The 25,673-nt window shown below is 47.5% G+C and overlaps 1 protein-coding gene across 1 annotated transcript in view; it reads right to left on the minus strand.

The window, feature by feature from the left end:
- The window catches only part of LOC144133899 (uncharacterized), a 47,714-nt gene extending 26,775 nt beyond the window's left edge, over nucleotides 1-20,939 (minus strand). The window contains exon 1 of the mRNA XM_077666959.1: nucleotides 20,890-20,939. The gene's annotated coding sequence lies outside the window, so the exon portion shown is untranslated. The remainder of the gene's footprint in view (nucleotides 1-20,889) is intronic.
- Nucleotides 20,940-25,673: the final 4,734 nt, after the last annotated feature.

Consider the following 25,673-nt stretch of genomic DNA (forward strand, 5'->3'; position numbering starts at 1 on the left):
CTTTTCGCGAAATAACAACCAATTTTCGTTTGCCGTGCGAGTTACAAAAGTGTTTTGAAAAATATGCGCAAAGTCTCTTAGCATGCGGTTTATTTTTGCATGATCGCATTTCGGGTAGTTTAGGATGCATTTGGTCGTAATATGCTTGGCAGGAACGTACATGGGTACTAAACTGTGGACGAATCTGTGATCGCTTATCTCTTCGAGTACGTAGGTGCGGGAATGAGTAGGAAGGTTTGTAAATAACAGATCTAGAACGTGATCACCTCGGGTGGGCTCCTGTACCAGCTGAGTTAAATGAAACGCTGTCATTGTATCAAGCAGGCGGGAACATTCATGGCGATTCGATCTGGAAGTGACAGATGACGTTTTCCAGTTAATAGCGGAATAATTGAAGTCGCCTCCTAACAGTACAATGCTTTGGGGGTATGTAGCGAAAATGTATTCTAGTGCATCCTGCAGGTGATCGACCAAATCGGGAAGACAGTTTGGAGGCCGGTAGCATGCACCTATGACATATGTGACACCTTTGAGCCGAACCATGACCCACAGCAGCTCAAGACACGTTTCAAAGGCGACGGGACATGGCTGAAAATCGCTCCGTATGGCGATCATTACGCCTCCTCCCCTACCCTCTTTCCTGTCTTTTCGAAAAACAGTTAGGTCCACAGGAAGTGATAGTTCGCTGTTCGAAACGTCGGGCGTTAGCCATGTCTCGGTGCCAAGAATGATGTCTGGAGAGCACGTAACAATTATGCCTTTCACGGTGTCAAGTTTAGGAACAATACTGCGGAAGTTTGCAAGAAGCACAGAAATTTCTCGAAGCTTGCCGGATGACCACTTGCTTTGAATTTCCGGTCATTTAGGACTGCGCGCTTCTTGTTCGAGTACCTTCACAACTTGTTCCAAAGCGGGGTCATATTTGTAGGTTGCACCACGCAACTGCAGCTTATTAAACCGAATAGTAAATCGCTCATTTTCCTCCCAAATACTTTTTGCATAATCCCTCAGTTTTTTTCGTTGTAGTTGGATTTTGGGTGAAAAGTCTTCTTCCAACCACATTTTGGGCACGACATCTTTTAGGTTGAAAGCATTCCGTAGTACTTCTTCCTTTACCTTGAAATTTAGGAACTTGATGATGATTGGACGCTTGTAATCATCGCGACGCCGGCCGATGCGGTGGGCTCGTTCAATGTCGTTTGCATCCAGCTTAACTTTTAGGTGGGTGGAAATGAATTCCAGTATTTTGCTTTCGGTATTTTCATACTCTTCGCCTTCTGTTTCAGGCATGACCTTTACCAACAGGTTGTTTCGCCTCATTCTATTGTTAAGATCGTCAACTACATTTCCAAGATCATTGCTTGTGCTTGCAACTACAGATTTGACTTCAGTAATCGCCCCATGAACAGAACAGACATTTTCTTTAATGCCGGACACGCCACCCATATTCTGCTCAATGACATCAATCCGTGATTTAATGTCAACAACATCGCGCTTGATTTCTTCCAACGTGGCTGTCGTAGCCTTTGAAATTTTGGTCGTTTTCAGCAATAAAGTCTTTCAGCAAGTTAAGAACGTCCTCTACCTTTCCAGGTCCAGGATTGGCCTCAATGTCTCCAGCAGAAAGGAGGAGCAGCGCTAAGCATACAGATGCTAGTACATAAGAAGGTCGCGGTAGAAGAGCTTGAAGTAGCGCGGAAACGGTATTTCTTTGGACGGTTAATGTACTGCAGCGATGTGAAGATGGTAGAAAGGTGCCAATGCGAGCGCGGTACGTGTTCACATCAGTGCCCATTTTGCAAGGTGCGTTTACAAGTTGCAAACATCCAACAGACCAGAACGGGATCAGCGGCCACAATGTACTAACAAATATAGCTACAAAGAAAAAGACAGAACCCTACCTACAACAAAGCAGGAGCAACTTAACACGTGCCACCAGTGGCCGCAGATCCCAAGGGTCCGGGGGCTGTCCGTTCCTTTTATGTATCCAGGTGGCGCAGTCAGCAGTGATGACGTCACGGAGACGACGGCAGCGCCGCTGTCACCACCAAGGGCTAGTTTGCAGGTCGATAAGGCGCAGATTGCTGAACTGATGTGCTGCTGACTGGCAGCGGCAAAGGCGATGACGTACTCGGCAGGAGCTGGATACCTACAACAAAGCAGGAGCAACTTAACACGTGCCACCAGTGGCCGCAGATCCCCATACATACATACATACATACATACATACATACATACATACATACATACATACATACATACATACATACATACATACATACATACATACATACATACATACATACATAGATACATAAATACATACATACATACACACACACACACACACACACACACACACACACACACACACACACACACACACACACACACATACATACATACATACATACATACATACATACATACATACATACATACATACATACATACATACATACATACATACATACATACATACATACATACATACATACATACATACATATTTTATTTTTCCAGAAATTTGAAAGGTCTCCTGAGCTAAAAGCTATCAGCTTGACTATGCCCAGGAGACCTAATACATGGCAATAGCGTGTGTTTACAAAAAAATACATAAATAAACATTCATCCAAAAAGTTCACAAACGAAATTAATCTATACTATTTCCGTAGCATACACACAGCATTTAGCATACATGATGCATATCACAAAACAGGTCTCACGCAAAGAGAACAACAACAAAAGAGTAACAACATCAATGTGCAATTCAATATGAAATATTGCTAAAACAACAAAATAGCAGTAGAAATCATATATTACCAAAAAGGAATGCATCTGCTTGGCACTGCGTTCGTGAATAGAATAATATTTGCTGAGCGCAACAGGAAGGTTATGGGTCAAGGACTGATATTTGAAGAAAGTGGGAAAGCGCGCAATTGCCCACTTGTCTGTGTTTCTTTTGTTTATGTTTGAACATGTATTACACTGTTTTAAAGACGCCAACGAAGCTCTAGTGCTCTTTAGTTGTGGGGAGGAGTAGCAAGCTGCTTTTAATAAACAAAAGTCGTATAGCTTATCTATGGGAATAATGCTAAGGGATGAAAATGATTCCTTTCAAGATAGCATAGGTATAATATTTGCGATGCAACGGACAATCTTCTTCTGAATAACTGCAAGCTTGTTTAAATTACGTTTTGTGGTTGTGCTCCAAACTATAGAACAATATGTTAAGTGAAAGCTAACTAGGGCATTATATATTTGAAGATTGACTGATAATGGAAGCCAGCTGCGACAGCGTGATACTACACCAGCGATTGAGAATCGTTTTATGGAGAGTTTATTTGTGTGCACGTCCCAGCTTAAGGTTGAAGAAAAAGACTCCACGAATTTTATGATGACCGACAATATAAACTAACAATTTACCTACACTGTGCCGCAGATACACTTGTAAACCAAACTCTCACTGCCTTTGATTCTTTATCGAGAGGTCTGAAATTCACGCATGAACGTGCAGATAATGATCGACGTCAGTTTCTTTACCTACAGCTTATTTTTAGAAATGGGCTTGTGTGTTGTGCTTATCTGCCGCGCTCAAAGAAGTCACTTTTAAAAGTCCTATGATAGTGTCAACTCCAAGCTGGAAAAGCGTGGTATAATATCTCTTTGCATGAAATCTGCATTAGAAAAATCTTGTGCCACAAGACAGGTGAGAGCCTGCACTCCCAGACTGGTCGAATTTTATCTGCAGGTTACCCAGCCCATCCGGTCACTGGCATGTCTGAAAACCTTTTGCAAAAAATTGAAAAAATATGACCATGCTAAACGTGAGACAGAACCGGAACCTGCGAAAGTAATGCCTTACTTGCACGGTCGTTCGCACAATATGAAGAAAGTTGCGGCTCGTCACAGAGTTAATCTAGTTTTTTCGGTTCCCTGCAAACTCGTGAAACTATGTCCGATGGTGACCAAGAAGCGTGTTAATAAGGCATGTGATACCAAGCATAACACCGTGTACACACAAAGCACTGCAAATGTTGTGTATGAGACTCCCTTGCCGTGCGGCAAAGTGTTGGAAGGGGGGGGGGGGGGGGGGGGGGCAAACCGGCAAATGTATCAATGAGCGCGCCCGCAATCACGTCACCCTGGAGAGCAAATCTGGCGGTAGTGGTGGTGGAAAGTTTATTAGACACAGAGAAGATTAAGACACGCAGGTCTTTGAGACCCCGCACGGCCCCACTGCACTCAAACGTTCATGTCCCGGAGGCTCATGACGCTGGCAGCCCGGCCTATGGTGATGGCTTGCTCGGCCGGGTGCTCGGAGCGCAGTAGGGTCTCCCAAGCCTCTCAAGTGGTAAGGTGCTCCAGGCCCCGCGGGGGAGGTTCCACCGGGCAGAGGAAAAGGATATGATCGACAGTGGCTTTGGGGTGGTGGCAGAGGGTACAGGAGGGGTTTGTGTGGACTTGGTGATAGAGCGAACGTATATAAGGGGACGGTAAGGTGCGTGTTTGGAGCCGCCTCCAAAGTGTCTGGTGATAATTATCGAGGGAGGGAAGGGGTGGGGGGTACAGCCGACGCTCGGCTTTGCAGACGTACGTCAGTTCACTGAAGGAATGCATGCGCTCCCGTGAGAACCCCAGATCGGAGGCCGCCGGTGCCCGGTTGAGGGAACCTCGGGCTAAAGCGTTGGTAGCCTCGTTTCCGGGATTCCCGGAGTGGGCAGGTACCCATAAGAGCTCCATATCGCTGGGCGGGTGTGTGTGCGGCGAGGGAGTTCTGTATGCGAAATGCAGGGACGTGAACCCTCCCGCGGGCGAAATTTAGTATGGCAGTTTTAGAGTCCGATAGCATATACCGGGCCTCCGTGCGCGTGATGGCTTAGGCAATAGCGGCCTCTTCAGTCTCCTCCGAAGTGGCAGTGGGAGATATGTGAAGGGTGGCAATCGGTTGTAGGGAGGGGTTTGTGATGGCTACAATCACGTTCTCGCCTGTGCATGCAGCATCCACCCACACGACATCCGGTTCCATGCCATAGTGTTTGTGGAGCGCCCGCGGGTGAGCTCTGCGACGGGGTTCGTGGTAGGTGTGGTGCATGTTTTTGGGGAGAGGTTTAATAAGTAGTCCGCGGTGAATGTGGTGAGGGACCTGGAACTGTGTGAGATCCGTGGCTGGTATCCTGATACCGAGGGTGTGTAGGATGTGTCTGCCGGTGTGGCTCTCGCGAGACGTATGTATTGTGTGTGTCGGTGGGCCTCGATAAGCTCACCTATCGTGTTGTGTAGGCCTAGACTGAGGAGTTTTAGATTGAGGTATTTAGGGGTAGGTGTAGTGCTGTCTTAAATGCTGTTCTGATCATGGCCTCTAGGGTGGAGATTTAAGTGCCCTGGAGTTCCAGGTAGGGGAGCGTGAAGAGAAAGCGGCTGAGGAAGAAGGTATGAATGAGACGACATAGGTCATGCTCCTTAATGCTCTGGTGGTGTCGACGGAATAGGTGGGATATCAATACCGTATGCTTGAGTTTCTGGATGGTGAGAGTGTTTTTCCGTTGTTCTGGATGTGGAGGCCTAGTACACGGAGAGTGTGTACCTCCGGGATGTACCCGTTTTTCAGTGTCCCGGTTATGGGGGCTGCGGGGCAATTTCGGGTTGTGGGGCGGAGTTATGAGGAGCTCCGATTTCTCCAGAGAGCATGAGTTCGATACTCCCCGCAAGTGTTTGAGTAAGGGAAGCTGCCGACTGCAGAGTAGTCTCTATGTCTACATCACTGTCATGGGTGGTCCATAGAGTGATATCATCAGCATAGAGTGTATGCCGAAGGTGAGGGATGGTTTTTTGTTGCGGAAAGAGGAATGAGTGTGAAATTGAAGAGGAAAGGGAGAGCACAGATCCCTAGGGGGTGCCAATCCCACTAAGGGTGTACTGGAGGGATGTGTGGGGACCGAAGTGAATTTAGGATTTGCGGTTAGTAAGGAATGCTTGAATATAGGTGTGAATACGTTAACCTATGTTAAAGGGGGAGAGCGCCACCATGATCGCTTGATGGTCTCTAGGCGATCAAAGGCCTTGGAGAGATCCAAGGCGAGGACAGCTTTTGTGTGGCCCGGTATGAGAGTCAGAAATATCCTGTGTGAGCTGGAGCATGGCGTCCTGTGCCGACAAGTGGGGACGGAAGCCCACCATGCTGTGCGGATAGAGGTCTTGCTCCATCATGTGTTGGGTGAGTCGGGCGAGTGCGACATGCTCATAAAGCTTGCCCAGGCATGATGTTAGTGAGATGGGACGAATATTTGCAGGTGTGAGGGGTTTGTGGGGCTTGGGTATGAATAAGATTTTGGCGTGACGCCAGGATTGCGGAAGGGCAATCCAGCATGCCAGCATCTGTTGAAGTACACCGTGAGCTGGGCAAGTGACTGATCGTCCAAATTGCGGAGCATGCTATTGGAGGTGCGGTCAACTCCTGGAGTGGAGTTAGAGCAGAGAATCTGGAGGGCCGCTCTGATTTCTGCATTTCTGCTTCCGTAATCTCCGCGCCGAGATTGGCATTCTGGTAGCCGGCATAGGGGTGCAGGGGGTTTGAGGTACCTGGAGTTGTATGTCTGTTCCCAAGTGTGTCGATGAGTGCGTCGGGAGAAAGGTCGGTCCTGTGTATAAGACCTGTGACGTGGTGTTGTGCGGCTGTTTTGGATTGCGTGGGGTCAATGAAGTGACGGAGGAGTTTCCAACTGCGTTTGAAGGACATATTTCCAGCCATACTATCGCAAATCTGTCCCCAGTTGGATCGGAAGAGCTCCTCAGATTGCTCAGTAATTTGTGTTTGCAGTGCGGCTAGCTGCTTTTTAAGAGCCCGATTGAGCTTTCGCCCTTTCCAGCGCTCTAGGATGCTATGGTCGCCCCACCATACTGTAGCTTGGGTGGGGTGAGGGCAGGTGGGTTGGGTAGGGGGTTCTGTGGGGTAGGTGGGCGGGATTGATAAGGGGATTGGGTACGTGCAGCGAGGGAAGGGCCTACTCTATTGTTTGGAGGTGGGTGTCGTACCGTGCAAGGCTCATCTCAAGGGTGTGGACCATGCGCGTAAATGCCGCTTCAATTTGTTGCTCGAAGCGCTGGGAATGGTGGTTGATGAGGTGATTGAATTTTGCCTCTATAAACGCGTTCATTTCGACGCGTTTAGCGTCCATGCGGGCCTCTAGGGATTGAAGGTAAGTATGGGTGACGGGTGGTTGCTCAGTTGTGCGTTTTTTCTTGGGTGGGGATGAGGTGTGGGTTTCGGAGTCCGATTGTTCCATGTTTTCAGTGCGTGTTTGAGGTAGCAGCGTGGGTTGCTTGGGAGGGACTATTGGCGGAAGCGGTAGAGGGGTGGCGTTGGGGTCTTGATGAGAGAGGTAGGACGACTCACCTCCTCTCGCAGCGCCTGGAGCTCCCGGTGAAGGGGTCCACCTGTGTAGGCGGGGGAAGTGAGGGCTTGCTGGTAGCTTTGAGTCTGTTGCCTGCTACTCTGTCCGCCCAGGAAAGTTGTGGAGTCTGTTGGTACTGGCGGCGACGAGACGATGAGCGAGACTTGCTGGAGCCACGAACGCTGGCGCGGTACGCGTCTCGCTCCGGTGTGCGGGAGATGTGCTGTTACGGTGAAACGGGCGGTGAGCGGCGTCCCCTCGCTTTGCAACCTTTAGTTCCCCTAATGTGGGCGCCTGCACAGAGTATGAAGGCTGGGGTGCACGCCGGGGTGTCCTCTCGGGGGTGCGGGATACCGCATCTTGAACAGTTGTGCGTACACTGAAGGGTACACACATCTGCGCGATGCCCTGGTTTTCTACAGTTTGTGCAAGCGTCCAGGTGTCCTCTATATAATGTGCAGCTGTGGAGTCCGACTCCGTAGGAGATGGTTCGGGGCACCGGACCCGCCCGGAAGGTGATGAAGATCGAACGGGTCTGTCCCATGCGGCGTGCATCAATGATCGGGACGCCAGGGTTGCACGTGATAAGGTCTTCCAGAATCTGTGCTGGGGTTTCTTCCCAGTAAGCGCTAGTGATTGCTCCTCTTACTGCACCATCCGGGGGGGGGGGGGGGGGGCAATGTAGGCGGTGACGGTGTAGGCTTGGGCTCGAATGGAGATTTGTTTGATGGCGACCAGGCGTAGCGCGTCGGCTTTATGCGGGGTACTCATCGTGCAGGTGTTGTTTATGGGGTGGATACGCAAGTTGGTGGCGTCTGGGGCTTGGAGGTCCTTGGCTACAGTTATCAGGGCCAGGCGAAGCTGGCGCGGTTGAAGTCGTTTAAGGTAAGTCCGCCGTGAACGAAACCCTATCTTGTAGGCATCCTCAGGCAACCGCGGCTGGCGTAGCGACCTTTGAGCCGCGAGACGCGTCGCGCGCAGCTGGGACGCTTGCTGTACGGAATCGGCAGGTCGTGAGCCGGTGGTGGCGTTCGCCTGGTCCTGGATTTTCGGTGCTCCTTTCTGACGGGCGGGTAAGCTCTGGAGATGGTTCCCGTCCCTGAGATCATAGTGCTTTGGGTTGATGGTCTCTCCGATCACTCGGACCTCCATACTGTCGATTTAGGGGAGGTCGAAGCGGCTCAAGCTTAGCGCACAGTGGCGCGAAGCCTAGTGCCGCAGCTGATCGGGAAAGGGCGGTTTTCGGCCCGCGGGCCCACTTAGGAGGGACCGACGGCCACCAAATTTGAACAGATGGTAGCGCTCATCTTTGCGAACGGGAAAGTGAAGAGATGGGCACTGCGTGGGTCGAAATTCGGACGAAATCGCCGTGCTTGTACAGAGCCGATGCGAAGCGCGTTCGCACTCGCCGGCCCCCTAGCGGTCTCTAATTTGGAGGTAACCTTCCCTTACACTGCAGCAGTTGCCAAAACTGCTACCCCGCGTTTAATGAAACTAACGTTCCAGCTAAAGCTCAGGACAAGACGGAGAGACAAGTAACTGAGGCATTTTTCATTGACCTAATAAAAGACAAGTGCGTTATCACGCCTTCAATGCACATTTCTAGGAATGTACTATCTTTTTTGGATGGTTACATCTATTCTTTTAACACGTTCGCTACTCTGTTTTAGTTTGATGTTAGAATTTTTAATGTGCGTTTATATTTTTTTGCCATCATTTACACGATTTTCCTCATCTCTCTTCTTTCTTTTCATTGTCAGACTTTTTTCATTTTATGCATATTTTCATGTTGTTATGCACTTCTTTGTTTAGGTATCAACTTTCATGCAGCTCTGTATTCTCATGTTGTTGTGCATTGTCGTTAGCCCATGTGAATGCTTTTTTGCCATACCTCGGCACGTGTTGATATGTTCACCTTCTTGGGTTTTTTATAATCTAACTTAGACGTGCCCCATTGCCCCTTTTCTCTTGTTTGGTTGCTAGGTTCACGCTATTTCATGCAGCTCGACTAAAGATAACAACGGATATATGAGCATGCCTGGCTTCTTTTGTCGTTATTAAATTAAATGTTGCGCTTCTTTCCTGCCTTCTCCACTCCTTTTTCCTCTGAACGTCTTTTTAGCGCACAGCCTCTCGGCCATGATTTCTGACTGCTATTAAACAGCGGCAAGCACTGCTTCAATATCGTCAAAAATTTGGACAGCAGCCTTAGCAATCGGCGTGTCCAGTCGGGCATTTATCAGTCGTGAGGTGCCTATCAGTTGTTTCAGCATCACCCTGATTTGGTCATCTGTTGTAGACACATCCGGCGGACGGACATGTGGACATGTCATAAGGCATACAGTGCGTGATGGTAGAGGTGGTTACTCTTCAGTGTGCTCCTGGGTGGTTGGCACACTTGGACCTTGCGGAGCTGGAGGCGGTGGCTTCTGCGCTGCACAGCGGTCTCGTTTCTCATGATGCGTTCTTACTGCATTTATTAAATTCAATTTCTTCTCCCTGTTCTGTGTCCTGCTTCTCGAGCGACGTACGGCGATTGCTGCTTCTCGGTGAGTAGAATGGTCTCTCACCGTTTTCTTCAAGATCTTCCTCTTTCCGCCTTCGGAATTTCCCTAGAGGGTGCCACATGGATTCTATACGGGTCGATGAGTCAGCATCTGGTGCGTGGGACTGTGGGAAGAAATACAGCACTCCTTCGACATATTTGCCTATGTAGGAAGGGTGGACGGTGACAGACATCACCATGTGGCCGGTCCTCAACGGTTCGTCAAAAGGTCAAGGTCTTTGTGCCTGTAAACCGGGACATCTTCCTACCAAGGCCACATTCCGTTTAAAGACTCCGCTGGCAGCAGCGGGCCGCAACAAAGAACCCCCCTCCCTTCCCTTCCTGGGGGATACTGCATCACGATACCTTACCGGCTCTTTGGAATGTCTCAAACGCGGGGTCATAGGTGGTTGTTCTAGGAAGGCGCCGGATTAAGCCCTGCGGAAAGAGTCTCCGTGGTCGTTCTTGTTTGTTTGTTCGTTCTTACCTTGAGAGGGTTTGGCATGCACTATCAAGGTTGTAGGGCGGGACGCGCGATTCGAAGAGCTAATCGCTTTTGTGGAGGTCGCTCTCTGCATCGCAGTTTGCAAATAATTTAATTACTTGTCTTTATTTTCTGTTTTCGAAAACACTTTTTAATATGGTCTGAGCTCAAGAGGGCAGCACACAGCAAGCCACAAATCGTGTCGAGGCTTGCTGCAGAAGGATGGTTCCTAAGTGCGAGAGGGGCTCCATAGGGTTTAAAACCGAGTCCAGGAGCCCAATCCGTCGTTCTGGGTTAGGTTTAGATGCTCTGCATCTTCGGGTATGTCGAGGAGGGAAGATATCCTTGTTAGCCACTTCCTTTTTATTTGCAACTCTGTAAATATACTGTTTTTGTAAGTGTCGTGTGTTAAGCTTAACTTCATTTTCTCGTCAGCTCCCGCCGCCGCAAGTCATCATTACCCCGTCACTGACGGAGCACTTCAGGTGCGACTAGCCTTCCCTTCACGAAACTGTCAAGAAAGACGCAGCCCAGGTGCAAGAAAAAGGACAAATCAAGAAAATTTACTCAGTCCTTTGCAGTTGGCACAAATTGGAGCTTTAATCGTACATGTAGGTCCCTCGTGAACTCCACAACAACGCGGGCATGCTTTCGTGTTCGTACACGCAGCACTTACATGTCCAATCTTTTGGCATTTTCGGCACAGCAGCGGTCGGGGTACATACTGACGCACTGGATGCCTCACAAAACCCACTCTCACATGAGATGGTCAAATAGTACCCTCGAACAATAGTTTGACACACCGTGATTGGCCAAAATGATGGATGTCAGTTATGCGAGCAGGGCAAGATAGAAGTTGCGTCATATCCTTTATCGCTATGTCCACGTCGGAAATCACACCAGCAGTATTATTAAGTACAGGAGGGAAGACCGAGCGGACTCGTATGTTGCCAAGAACTGACACGAACCTCAACTAGTCCAGGGTGGCCCGGTTGGAGATATCAACAGAGAGAATGTTCCTGCGCGCCTGACTACGCTCTTTTTTGACTTAGCCCAGAACCAGTCGTTCAAGAAGAGTCAAAGTGTGCCTGTTGATGGAGTTGATATTCCCTAAACCTTCGACAGGAATGTATGAAATCGTGTAAGGGAGATTGCGCAGCTTCATTGGCTTCGTTAACTGCTTTCTTGCTGACACTAGGCTGGCTAATCTTCTTCGTGCTTACACTCGGCTTTAGGCCGCTTCATACTCACACTGGGCGCACACTCTTTCGAGATTCTAGAGAGCTTCCTTTTCGGACGCCGACTTACAACCTCGCTGTAGCTACCGTCGGACACTATGCCATCCGTGTTGGAAAAACTGAATGACTCCTGGAACTCTCAGGGGAGATCAACACTGCAGCAACGCTCATATGTGCGGTCCACGCTGCTAACCAGAGAAATCAGCAGAGACACCGCGTCATCCGCCGTCGCCTGGGACAGCAAGTCGCCTTGAAGGCCACAGAAGCACATATTATCCCGAAAAAGCAGGAGCTTGACCAAGAGAATCTGCCGTTCGCACCCATTACGCTTACCGTCATACATTTCAGGCGGAGCTTAAGTGTACCCTCCAATTTTAATTACGCTCTTATGTTCATATCGGACCAATATACAGCTAGTACTTGAGCAGGTACATTTTGCATACATTTCTACGACCCGCATGCCAAGAGAACACACGGCATCACTGTCTGCTTGCGTCGGTGTGAATTTTGTGTTTGTCATTTTGTCAAGAATTCAAGTGGTGTTGACCGATGCATAGAAATCTCTAGACGGCAAGAAGTAAATTATATTTGTAAATGCATTCCTGCTTTAAACATGACAAGGATAAATAATGGAGATTGCCCCAAAAGTGAGACAAATTCACATGAGCGTTAACACTGTTCAATTTGGCGTTTAGTGACACCTGTGAACGAATTTATTTTTTGTTTTATGTTCAGGCAGAGGATATGAGAACGGCTCAACATCTGTACGCATCCAGATGGCGCTGATTTGTTTTCCACAAGTACTCGTTTTTCTATCAGTTCTTCCCTCCTATTCGCCACTCTAGGCCCGCGGTGCCACCTGTGACCCTCTCCATGGGCGGCGCTTTTCGCTGCAGCTGGTGCAGATAGACCTAGCTACATTCCTCCATTGTCGCCATACTCTTCCTCCTCCTTCAACTGACAGTGACCACACCCCGGATGAATCCGCGGGCAACCACCCTACGGTTACGCATTCCTATGCGCTCGCCATAGCGTCTTCCTTCAATGGTCACTACCCTCCGGGTGGTTTCCATAATAATAATTGGTTTTTGGGGAAAGGAAATGGCGCAGTTTCTGTCTCTTATATCGTTGGACGCCTCAACCGCGCCGTAAGGGAACGGATAAAGGAGGGAGTGAAAGAAGAAAAGAAGAAGAGGTGCCGTAGAGGAAGGCTCCGGAATAATTTCGACCATCTGGGGATCTTTAACATGCACTGACATCGCACAGCACACGGGCGCCTTAGCGTTTTTCCTCCATAAAAACGCAGCCGCCGTGGTCGGGTTCGAACCCGGGAACTCCGGATCAGTAGTCGAGCGCCCTAACCACTGAGCCACCGCGGCGGGTCGGTTTCCATGCAACCACACATTTGAACTTATCATTGCTCTCGCCATACACTCTCCTTTCCACTGCAACCATCACCAAGTTGGAGACTCCTCTGCTCTTGCACACCGTCCTCCTTACATAATAACTTAGTTCTGGACGGTTCTTGTGGTAACCACCCTCCGGTTGCACCTTCCTACGCTGTCAGCATGCCTACTCATTCTCTAGGGACCCTTCTGCTCCATGCGCCTTCCTATGCTGCCGGAATTACCTACTCCCTCCATGGCAACCACCTTCACGACGGATCTCTCGGTAACCACCTAGCGGTTATGCCTTCTACGCTATTACAGTGCCATCTTCCTTCCACATTCTCTATCCTCCTCCGCAGAAGCCACCCTCTGAGTGGATCCCGTGTCAACGCCCCCATCTGGTATGCCGGAGCTTAGACATACTAATACTAGAGCTGGTACTACTACTACAGCGACGAAGACGCGAAGCCCAGGACCAGCCGCTGAACAGCGGTCGCTGCAAAACTAGGAGCATTCTTAACTACAGCATTAAAGGGGAAACTGTGGTAACACTGGCAAGTTGGCTCTCCCCCGAATGTTAATGTCCTTGTAATCGGAAATACACAGAATGGCGCATGCGTGGACGAAAGAGTGTACAAGTAAGAAACGAACAGCCAAGTAAACCTGAAGAAATTAGGCCCACAAATACGGATGACCAAAGAGCCGTTTGAGACACAATGAGTTTTCACAAAAACTCTCTTCCGCGTTTCCACGTTTCATGGAAAAACTCTTCTATGCGCTTGACTGTAAATAACAGTCTTTCACAATCAGTCCATATTCATTCGCCTGTGAAACAATGTTGCCCACTATCTTCGCTCCTGTTCGCACATTACTTGGAACCAATTTGCATAAGAGCTATAGACGTGCAGCCCAGTTGTACAGCTTGGTTAAAGCGGACATTTGTGTGTCGTTTGGTCTTTCACATATTATTGTAGCAGAGTCCACGTCTGTGTCGTTTTGGGCAAGGGGTGCTGCTGCCGGGACCCATTAACGCTCTTTTGTGACATATTAAAGGCGGGTTTTAAGCGCCAAAAAATTTTGTTTCACTGTATTATACGCAGTTTTCTTAAGTGTATCGACTGAAAGCAATCAGAAACTACATCAGATGTACTGCTGCTAATGAGGTTGCTTCGTCACTTAACTTCGCGGATTAAACTGCGCTAGTAGCCAACGAAAGGCTCAACAAGCATCAGGAAAACTGCGTGGCGTACACAGACTGCCCTATTCTTGGCACTGAGCAAAATGTCCAATGAAAGCACTTTCTGCGAGCCTGCATGAACCACGCGGTCCTTTCCCATCTCCTGACTGTCAAGCAAACTCACAGTACGCACGACAGAATGTAGAAGTGAAATCAAAGTTGCAGAACATAACCGCTGATATGTTTACTGGACTTACGAGCGATCAACAATCCTCGTACTCAGTGAGAATATATGCCACCATTGGAACCCTCTCAAGCAAAGCATCTGCGGATAAAGGTTGTCACAACACCGCCAAAGGTAAAAATGTGTGCTGGAGCACGAAAATGGACTTCGTTTAGCTCGTGGAAGAGGCGACAATGGTAAAGAGCACAGGAACGAAGACACATCGCCAGCAATTGGAAGTCGGTAGTAGTTTCCACTTAATTGCACTTCCCTTACCAGCAAGTTTATAATACGGCGATACATCCTCGGCTCAATAGTGCAAATATGTGACCCTCATTGTTCTGATTATTAATGGCGATTCAATCACATTGTGTGTACAAATACGGACCGTTCAGTAAAGTGTTTCGTACATTTATACAGCAAGTGAAATTCTTTATTCTTTTTAATTACTTATATTTTTATTTCCCACTGCTTATATGAATGATATTAAACTTACTGCATTGTTCCCACTAGCTCTTCTTGTAGCTTTGCAGCAAGTTTATTGCATATTCTGCACTAGGCCGCTTTAAAAAAGCTGCACGGCGCACTAAGCGTGAAAAGCGATAGCGTCAATTGTTTAATGTCGGCATACGCAGAATAAGTAAATCTCCAGTTCACCTTCATAGATCGTTCGGAGTCCTTATACCACACCTGGCGCAACGATGCAGTGATTAAGCCATATGCGACTACCGTGCAATGGCACGTTCTGCTGCCAGTGGGGCTTGCGTGAGCCAGGATGCTCTTCTCAAGCAGCCTAAGCGACCAATCGCTATGCCACCTGTCACGGTGGGCAGTTTGCTCACAACGTAGTGGGCAGGTTGTGATGACGTTACAAGGTCCCGTGATCTATGTGGCCCGCGTAGGTTACTTTTCCGGGAACGTTTTGCTCAGAACGCCGACTCTTCTGCTGAACGGCAGCATTATTACTGGCGCATTATAATAAATACTGTACCGGACGATCCTTGCCTACCTCTTATTCATGTGACGCGCTCGACTAACGAACGACAGAAAAGAAGAAATAATGCCTGAAGAAAACTATTGGTATTATTGATATCTTAAATCTTTTGCCAAAGCCTGCAGAGATTTCTCGACAATGATTTATTTTGACAAATCACAGTCAGATGGGCAGTGCGGGAGTTCTCCGCTCGTGTTAGAGAGCGAATTTATGGTAATAATAATAATTGGTTTTGAGGGGAAAGGAAATGGCGCAGTATCTGTCTCATATATCGTTGGACACCTGAACCGCGCCATAAGAGAAGGGATAAAGTAGGGAGTGAAAGGAGAAAAGAAGAACGAGGTGCTGTAGTGGAGGGATCCGGAATAATTTCGACCACCTGGGGTTCTTTACCGTGCACTGACATCGCACAGCACACGGGCGTCTTAGCGTTTTTCCTCCGTAAAAACGAAGCCGCTGCGGTCGGGTTCGAACCCGGGATCTACGGACCAGTAGTCGAGCGCCCTAACCACTGATCCACCGCGGCGGGTAAATGGTACTACATGGTTTCGGCACCTCCTTAAGCAATGCACTTTTCTGTAACTTTTTCTACTGCTTAATTTATTAGGGACGAAAAATGCAAGAGGCTTCGCACTGGTTAACGAATTTCCCTTTAACACATTGTGTGAGTACTGGACATCGAAGACGGAAAGATAAAGAGCAGTTTAAAAAAACTGCAGCGGATAAGAACTTCGGCTCAAGGATATGACGCGAAGGCATTAAGGAGTTATTGTCCATATATGCAGAATTCGTCCTCCTTAACTTAACATGCAGAGGTCACAGGGAGTCCTCATACCACTCGTTGGGCAGTGGTGTAGCGGTTAAGCGATGTGCCCCTGCCATGCGGTGGCAGGCGCTGCCAGCGCCGAGGCTTGTGCGACGGCGGTTCCTCTTCCCGAGCCACCTCTCCCGACCAATGACTAAGTTCGCTGCCACTTGCACTGTGCGCAGAGTGCTCACAGTTTAGAGGGCGTTATCACAGATTGTGATAACGCCGCAAAGTTACGTGTCCAAGGTGCCCCACCTGCCTCCTAAGTTGGTTCTCTTTAGATTTTAACGCGACAGCGGTAAACAAATCGTGTCGCCGAGAATACGGTGTCGTTGTCGGCGTCATTCACCGTGAGACAAAAGTCGAAAAAAAATCCTCAGAGAAGCAAGCTACGAGGAAAGTGGGCCACCTAGGGAACGTGACCGTGTGGCGTGATCACAACCTGCCCACCGTGTTGTGAGCAAACTGCCCACCATGGTAGGTCGCAGATAAATTAATGATCTCAAAAGATAAATTAATGGTATCTAACTGAGGAAGGCAATCTTAATGTTCAAACAATGAATGATAACCACACAGATATCATAAGTGAGTGCGCAGAAGAAATTGGCGGCATAGATGTTTCGACAGGATACCGACAAGCTATCTCAGTAGACAAAAATATGATCAAGAAACGCAAACGCATTAAAGTACCTAACACTACGCAAAGAAATGAACTAGAAGAGCTTGTAAAAGCAAATAAATAAGCGCAAGGTAGCCGACATAAGAAAGTTCAATATAGAGAAAATCGAACATTCTCTCAAGAACGGAGGAAACCTAAAAATAGCGAAGATAAAATTATGCATAGGTAAAAATCATATGCATGGGCTAACAGACAAAGAGGGCAATGTCATTAGCAATATGGATAAGTTAGTTGAAGTAGCGGATGAATTCTATACAAATCTAATCAGTAGCCAATGTAATCAGACCTTTAATGAAAGGGAGAGTAGCGCACTGCAATGGGACATCCCACCAGTAACTAGAGACGAAGCAGAGAAAGCCTTAGGAGCAATGCAAAGGGGAAAAGCAGCTGGTGAGGATCACGCAACATCACATCACTTGAATTACAGAGCGGAGATTATGCTAGAAAAACTAGCCACCCTGTATACGTAACGCATTATGACCTCGAGCGTACAAGGAGGTATTTACTAATGTGATCGCTAATAGAGTTAGGACAACCTTAGGAATCAATCAACGAAATTATCAGGCAATCTTCGGTGAAATGCAACCGGCAATATGCCATATTCACACGATCAATCAGGGGATAAAAAAGCGCAGAATGTCATCAACCCCTGTATATATTGATTAAGAGAAAGCATTTAACTAGTGGTAACTTCAGCAGTCATGCAGGCATTGCGGAAACAGGGTGTAGAAGAGTCTTATGTGAAAATACTGGAAGATATCTGTAATGACTGCCATGCTACCATAGCCGTTCATAACATCAGCAATAAAATTCTAATAAGGAAGGGCATCAGGCAGGAGGGCACGAACCCGCCAGTGTTATTCACCGCGTGTTTAGAGCAGGTCTTCAGTAGCCTGAATGGGGAAAAGCTGGGGATAAGTGTTAAAAGTGAAAACCTAAGTAATTTGTGATTCGCTGGTTTTATTACGTTGCTAAGTCACTCAGGAGATGAGCTGCAATGCTCGATCAATGGGTTACAACGGCAGAACAGAGCGGTAGGTATAAAAATTAACACGCAGAAAATCAAAGTAATGTTCAACAGTCTAGCAAGAGAACAGCAGTTCACAGTTGGAAGCGAGATGCCGGAAGTGGTAAAGGTAGTGACTCAGAGCAGGTAGTGACTGCTGATCCGGATTCTGACAGAGAAGAATAAGAATGGGGTACAGCGCATATGTTAGGCTCTATCAGATCATGAATGGCATTTTACCAGTATCCCTGAAGAGAAAAGTATACAACACCTTTGTCTTACCGCTACTCGCCTACGCGGCAGAAACGCGGAGACTACGGAAAAGGGTTCAGCTAAAATTAAGGACAACGCAGCAAGCTATGGAAAGAAAAATGATAGGTGTAACTTTAGGAGACCAGAAGCGGGGGCAGAATAAGTGAGGTAACAAACGCGGGTTAAAGACATCGTTTTCGAATGCAAGAGAAGGGAATGGCTTGGGAAGGGCACGTAAAGCTAAGGAAAGATAAACGCTGGCCCTTAATGGTAACGGAGTGGATTGTAAGAGAAAGCAAGTGCAGCAGGGGGCGGCAGAAAGTTAGGAGGGCGGAATATATCAAGAAGTTTGAGGGAATACGGTGGCCGCAGTTGGCAAAACAGAGGGTTAACCGTAGAGACATGGCAGAGGCCTTTGCCCTGCAGTGGGAGTAATCAGGCTGATGATGATGAAAATAATGATTGGTGACTAGAGGGTGCTGGGAAGAGCAACCTGGATCGCACATGTCCCACTGGTGGCATCATCAGCCATGGCAGGTCAGGGGTGCCTCGCTTAACCGCTGTGCCACTGCGAGCGGAGTGGTATGAGAACTTCCAGGAATCTATGATGGTTAAACACAGAACTCCGAATTCTGCATATAAGAGCATCAACCCATTATGTATCGAGTCATACCCTTAAGTCAGTGCTTGGCTCTCCCCTGCAATTTTTTAGCGGATTTTTTTAGTTGTGGTAAACAACGCCGACAATCCCGATGACGACGCCGGAATTTTTGCTACACAACGTGCTTACTCTATCACGTTAAAAATTATTAAGCTTACGTTGCGCCGGTAACATAACAAGATTACCGGTTTGCTATAAGTTTATCAGATAAAGCAGCCACTCTTAGGCGATAACTTCAAACATATTCTTGATCTTTCTTATTTTCAAGAGAGTAAGACCACATTTAGTACCTCAAGGCGTAATTTTTTCTGTTTAAACCTGCTATCTACTGTTCATGATTCGTTACTCTTTCCTTCTCTTCTTAATGTTCCTCCTGATCGTAGACGCCGTGTCGTAGAGAATATTATTTGCCGTCCACGTTGCATCATAATCGTTATCATCAACTTGACTACACCCACTGCACGGCGAAACTTTTCGCTTGTCTCATTAATAAACTCGGTCCTGTGCCATCTCCGGTGACCTTTTCGCCTTAAAAATTCTAATCTAATCCGCCCACCTAATTTTCTGCCGCCCCCTGCCACAGTTCTCGTCTCTTGAAAACCAGCCCGTTACCCTTAACAACTATCGGTCCACATTACTTTGTATTAGATGCCCTGCCCTTGTACATTTCGTCTTCTTCAATCGATTTAGACGTCATTATCTTGTTCTACGCTCGTTTGCTCTCTCTTATCGGTAAACCTAACGTCTTACTTTCCATAGCTCGCTGCGTTGTCCTCATTGTAAGGTCAACCATTTTCTTAGGCCTCCGCGTTTCTGCACCATAGGTGAGTACTTGTAAGCTACAGCGTTTTTACTTTTCTCTTGAGAGATACCGGTAAACTGCCATTCATGATCTCAGAGAACTTGAGAGAAGTCCTCCACCCTTCTTAATATTGTATCAATTTCACGGTAGTGGTCGAGATCTGTTGTCACTACCTGCCCTAACTTATGCTTTTATTTGCCCCCTTCAGCACCTCGCTAGTTATTGGAAACTGCTGTTCCATTGCGAAACTGTTCAACATTGCTTTAGTTTACTTCAAATTTTTAACTCGTCGTTCTGCCTTGCCTATATAGATCACTGATCAAACTTTGAAATTCGTCTCATGATTGACTTAGCAAGGGAATTTCAGCAGCTAATAACAGATTTGTAAGACATTAAACATTAGCTCTTATCCTCAACTGTTTTCAAACTCGTACCCTGAATACCTCCTCACGCACGTTTAACAGATGGTAAAGCTAATGCTGTGCACTATTGTTATGAAGGGACATAATTATGTCGCTTGGCCACGAATCACAGATACAGGGTCCTCGATTTTTGGCTCGAGGGTTGTAAACAATTCTGCCCATTGTACTGCCCGAAGAACGTGCAAGTATTCAGCTCAACGTATAATATGATGAACTTTGCTTGAAATTATTACCACGCTGCTATAATTACCTCAACTGTCAGCATTTCCGACGAACTCCTGGCACTGTACTTTCCTTTTTGTGTGGGCATGAGTTCAGCAAAATAAATGACGTGTGGCGCTGTGGCCGGCAAAATAGCGTCTACGCCGCTCCCCCATCCACCAACCAGAGATTTGTTACGTCTATTGCGCCATTTACCGGCATCTGGGGCCGACTTAGGAATGAGCTCATTGGCTCACTTCTCAGAAAACTAAAATAGCAGGCCTTTTCCACACAGCGTAGCCGAATAATGACGTGGAAACTGCTCATTCAAAGTAGGCAATAATGTGCTAATGTGAGAGCAGTACAACGTACGAGCACAAAAATGATAGCAGTGTTGGCAAAGCAGCTTTTAACATTATATATAGAAATAGTGAAACCCTGTGTCCGTAGTGAAAGTGCGTGCAGGAAAGTGGTGTTCTCCATAGGAACACAAGATGTGTGGGCAGGGGTGCGTATTGTTCTGAATTTCACTTTTCTAAAACGTGTTTTCAAACTGCGCGAAAATTACTTGTGAATACAATGATAAAAGATAGAAAGCGAGCGATGTGCACTTACCCTGTTGGTCACATTGTGCTGAAGAACGCCAACTTGACAGGCTGTAAGCAGTTATTCATCCGCATAGTCAGCTAGAGTTGATGTTCTTTGCTCATCTTAAATGCTTCTTTTGAGAAGAAAACGCGTTATTTTTACGGTCTCCTTGAAAAAGAAAAGCGCAGACGTTTTTGTGACCTGCATAGCCGCCTGGCTTCTCTTTTAAGTTCCCTCCGATCCAAACCCTGTGTTAGAAAATACAGTCAGGAAAGACGGAAATGTGAACACGTCTACGCCGTACATTTCTACTCTGCAGCGAGATATACTTTTACAATCGGTTTATGAATGTGTATTTTGGTATAGCCTTTTCCCAGGCACATCAATATACAGCATGTTGCTGGAAAAGCTGCGTTGTGAACGACACTTACGTTCTCCGTGTATCAGCATGCATTCAATCTGAGACTTCACGAAGCGAAGTGCATCTCACACCAGCATGGACTGGAATGTCTACGCTATGTATCACTGCCGCAAAAGAGATCGTAGCTCCGCACTGCTAGCTAGAGCTTGAATTTGTCCCCTTTCAAATGCGGCTTTCTTCCCTCTGAGCCTGTTGTTTGGCAATTAGCAGACAAAAATGACGTCCACTCGGCCGTTGCTGGTCGTAACGCGCAAGGCTCCGGAGACAATCGGCATCATGAGACCGCCATTTCGCTTGTAGATGTGCTCCTTTTAGCAAGCTTGATGAGAAAACAAAGAAAAGTGGCGACCATCGCAGCAAATCCCGAGCTTGACTGAACAGTCCACGTGCACAAGCGTGAGCGGCTCGCTAACGAGCGGAAATTGGCGACTCCAGTGGGGCCCTCTTAGTTCGAGGGGCGCAAAGCTCTTTATCTAAAAACGCATTTACCACCACCACCATCGACGCAAAGCCGGATTTCGTTCGCTGGCCTCTGCCGCCGGCGCGCTTTGAGCTCAACAGTGGACTAGGCATTGCCAAATTTTTTTCAAGGCCCGGTTCACCCGGACCCATGCCGTGTTCCACCGCCTTGGCCTCACCTCCGATACCTCTCGGTTTCACCACCTTGTTACCTCTCTCCTGATCCGGTTCATGAGTCGGAGAACGCCGTCGCTGGTCGGGTGGGCGATACCACATATCAGCTTCTTAAGCAGAGCATTCTGGACCACACCGCGGCATCGAGCGCGTGCGCCTCCGGTACCTCCTCACTAGCGAAGAGCTGAGCGATGGCCGACCCTCCTGGCTACTCAACAGCGTGTGGCACCTTCCAGGCAAGAGCAACGTCGACTCCAAAGGTACGCTGTTGAGGGAAGTGTTTGTGCCGCGTTTTCCGCTGTCCGTTCACTTCGTCTTGGTTGCTCTAGGGGACACGACTCTCGACCGTCTTGCCGTGTTAGCCGATAGAATTCACCAGGTTCTCCCTCGGTCGCCGCCCTGTCTTCTACGCCCGAGCCATCCGCCATATTCAGATTATAGGCTCGGATTGAAAAGCTCTCGGCGACGCCCTTTGAACGTCCTACATGGTCAGAAGGGACCCTCCGCATGGCCTCCTCGCCATTCCTGTTCTCCAAACGGCACCCGTACACGCAGTCCTCTAGGCTCGCCTCATTGCTGGTGTGACCGTAACTTCCAGCACAGCGCCCGCAAGTGCATTTCACCGTGCCGCTGGTCGGGAAATGCGAAGTGTAGTCACTCACGGCGGTATGTGACTGTTTCCTCAACATGGTGCCTTTTCTCGGTATTGGACAGTATTTCCGGCCTGCCCTTCCTCGTCCATATGAGTGCCGAGGTCAGTGTGCTGGTGTCCCCCAGGCTGACCGCAGTTCCAATTCAAGAGGACCTACGCTCCTTGCGGCGAATTCAACATCATCGCCACATATGGCCTTCATTCCATCACTCTTGACATAGGACCGCGGGGCACGCTTCAGCGGACTGACCTCACCGCCGACGTGCATCACCCAATCCTCGGCTCCAAACTTTTGACGCACATCCACAAGATGTCAGCTCGCAGCGGCATCATCTCAGCGAGAGCATGACGCCCCTTTTTATCACCGGCGTGGTGTGCTCCGTTATTCCCACTGGAATCCGAACTCTGATGCTGCCGTGCCACTGTGTGAAGTTATTGAAGCACATTATAAAGGTCATCAGTCCTTGCAATCTCTGCAGCCACACAATCACGGCGTGACCCCCCACACTGTCACGTGTGGTCCATCCGATGCAGCTCGTACTCGCCGCCTGTTCAGTAAGCGCCTAGTTCGGCCGACTGCTTCTGCTGGGCATCATACGTTCAAGGGAAGCACGATGCGAACAGGCAGGTAATTCCCTATTTCCACAGGTTGGCACACATTGTTAAGAAGATGAGAAATATAACATCCACGTGCCCGGTACTAGCTGGGCAATGTTTGTGTACAATGCTTGGTGGGCGAAAGCACGAATAACGCTGTGAGAAGCACGCCACGAAGTGGACAAGCGTAGCAGGGCGCGGCAGAAGGTTAGGTGGGCGGATGAGATCAGGAAGTTTGCAGGCATAGGGTGGGCGCAGCTGGCAACGGACAGGGTTAATTGGAGAGACATGGGAGAGGATTTTAGTTAGGCTGATGATCATGAAGTGTGCAAAATGCAGGAGCAAACTTATCTGTACGATACTCGTTACCTTGAATAGTGTTTAAATTGGACAAACTGGAAGGTGATGAAACAACAGTGCCAGATAAGACACCTTGAATGTAAAAAATAAATCCGGCGGTTTCTTGGCATATCATTGTAAGAGCTGAGGTTGTAAACGGCTCTTGAACAAAATCAAGTTTTTTGCGTACGCCAAACACAAACTGGAGGGAAAGCTTATCCAAGGATTCCTTATTTCTAAAGCGGGATAAAAGCGTTGCACACTCTCCATTTCACTCTTTCATAAAGAGCTCCGATATCTGAAGGGACATGTGTAGGCTGTTTCTTTTTGTCGAACATAATTTCTGCCGCCTGTTCTGCGATTTTCATGTCTTTATTACCCTTTGACTGGGATGGCTTTTTTATAATTTTGACAGTGCTTTGCTTCGAGTGGTTTTCACTATCTACACTGGTTCCGTTCTTTCACCTTTTCTCTTTTTCTCTTTTGACACAGCCTTGCAAGGAGATATACAATTGTGCGTTGGTAAACGCAGGTTTTTTCTTGTTTATTTCATGTTATGAGGCAGTTTTATATCGGATGTCTTGTTTGTTTTGTTTGCTTTTTAGAACTGTGGCGTGTGCTGTTAATAAGCAATTGGTACCGGGAGAAATAAGCTTTATAGCTTGATGGTGTCAGAGATGGTGAGCAAGGGTGATGATTGTACCTATAAAATATATCCCCTTGAAGCCAAATAAATCAGTCCGCAGTTAGCGCCCTGTCTTGTAAATATTCCTTCTCACCGTCCCCGCCATCTTGGCGCTTTTCTAACAGTTCAAGAAAAAGGCAGATTTTTTTTAATACAGCGAATTAGCCAGGCATGAATATTGCAAGAAGCATCCATAGATGGTGCCAGCTACACCAGGAACGAAGCCCGCTGAAAGCCCTACACTTCAGGCAGCCATGCGCGCCATCGCGTGCTGCCAAACTATTTGACGAACTATTTGGACGGACACTTCGCCCAGGTAGCCTTTACAAGTAATAAAATACGTACAACTCTGCAAAGAACCAAGATGAATGGGGTGTGTCATTCAATGACACAGCTACAACCCCTGAATGCAGTCTGTTCCACTGACGGATAGTTTACGGCTGGAAAGAGTGCCTGAAAGCGGCCTTAAATTTATATTCCAGTACATTTAATTATGGTTTAGCCGAGCGGATACGTAATGCGGCTTAAAAATATATGTTTCACGCAGAAAACAATTGTGAGCATGGTGTATGTTGTGGAACAATTTAAGCTGAAGCTTTACTCTGCGTTAGAGGCACTACAATTTTGATCTTTGACAGGCATTCCAAAAACGTCGCGAGCTGTCAATAACTAAACTTTTTCTAGTTATTTTTAGAATTTGTGGTAGGAGGATCCTTTACTGTGCGCGCAGGACTTCGCGTGCAGCCTGAGAGAAAGAATGCGTATTGCGGCACAGAAATCCTAATGACTTGTAGGCTTTGCCAACAATATAATCTCCGTGTTGGTGCCGACAGAGAGGAAGTGAAATAAGTGCCTAGATATGTATATTCAAAACTGTTTTCGAATACTTCTGGTTTGTTTAGTAGCAATACTCTTGCGATATTTTTTCAAGAAAACATCCTTGACATTGCTATTTGAAAATTAAGCTGAATGTTCCCGTTTTCGCACCATTATTAAATGGCGTGTAGGTCTTCTTTGAAGAACCTGATGATCAGTATCAGGGGTTATAATTCTATACAGAATACAGTCTTCTACAAACATTCTTACACGGAACTGTGTGCATTAAGTGACATCATTTATGAGCAGTAAAAAGCAAGGAGGCCAAAACTGACCCTCCTGAAGGACGTCTGAAGCCACATTAGCCCTACGCGATTCAGCCCCATGTGCAATTACGAACTGGTGCCTCGAGCTCAAGTATTCCGCAACTCAAACAATTATCCGAGCATCATGGTTGTAAAACATTAATTTTGTCAGTAGATCATGTGGAACCAGATCAAACGCCTTCTCAAAATCAAAGAAAATGCAATCTAAAAATGTCATCTAAGGCAGCTGCTAAGTCATTCCAAATTCGGGTAACTATGCGGCACAGTCCCTTTCAAAATCCGTGTTGGTAAGGATTTAACAAGCCGGAAGATCCAGGTGTTTTATAAGATAACAATATGAGT

This window comes from Amblyomma americanum, chromosome 5 (genome assembly GCF_052857255.1).
Source record: "Amblyomma americanum isolate KBUSLIRL-KWMA chromosome 5, ASM5285725v1, whole genome shotgun sequence".
NCBI lineage: Eukaryota > Metazoa > Arthropoda > Arachnida > Ixodida > Ixodidae > Amblyomma > Amblyomma americanum.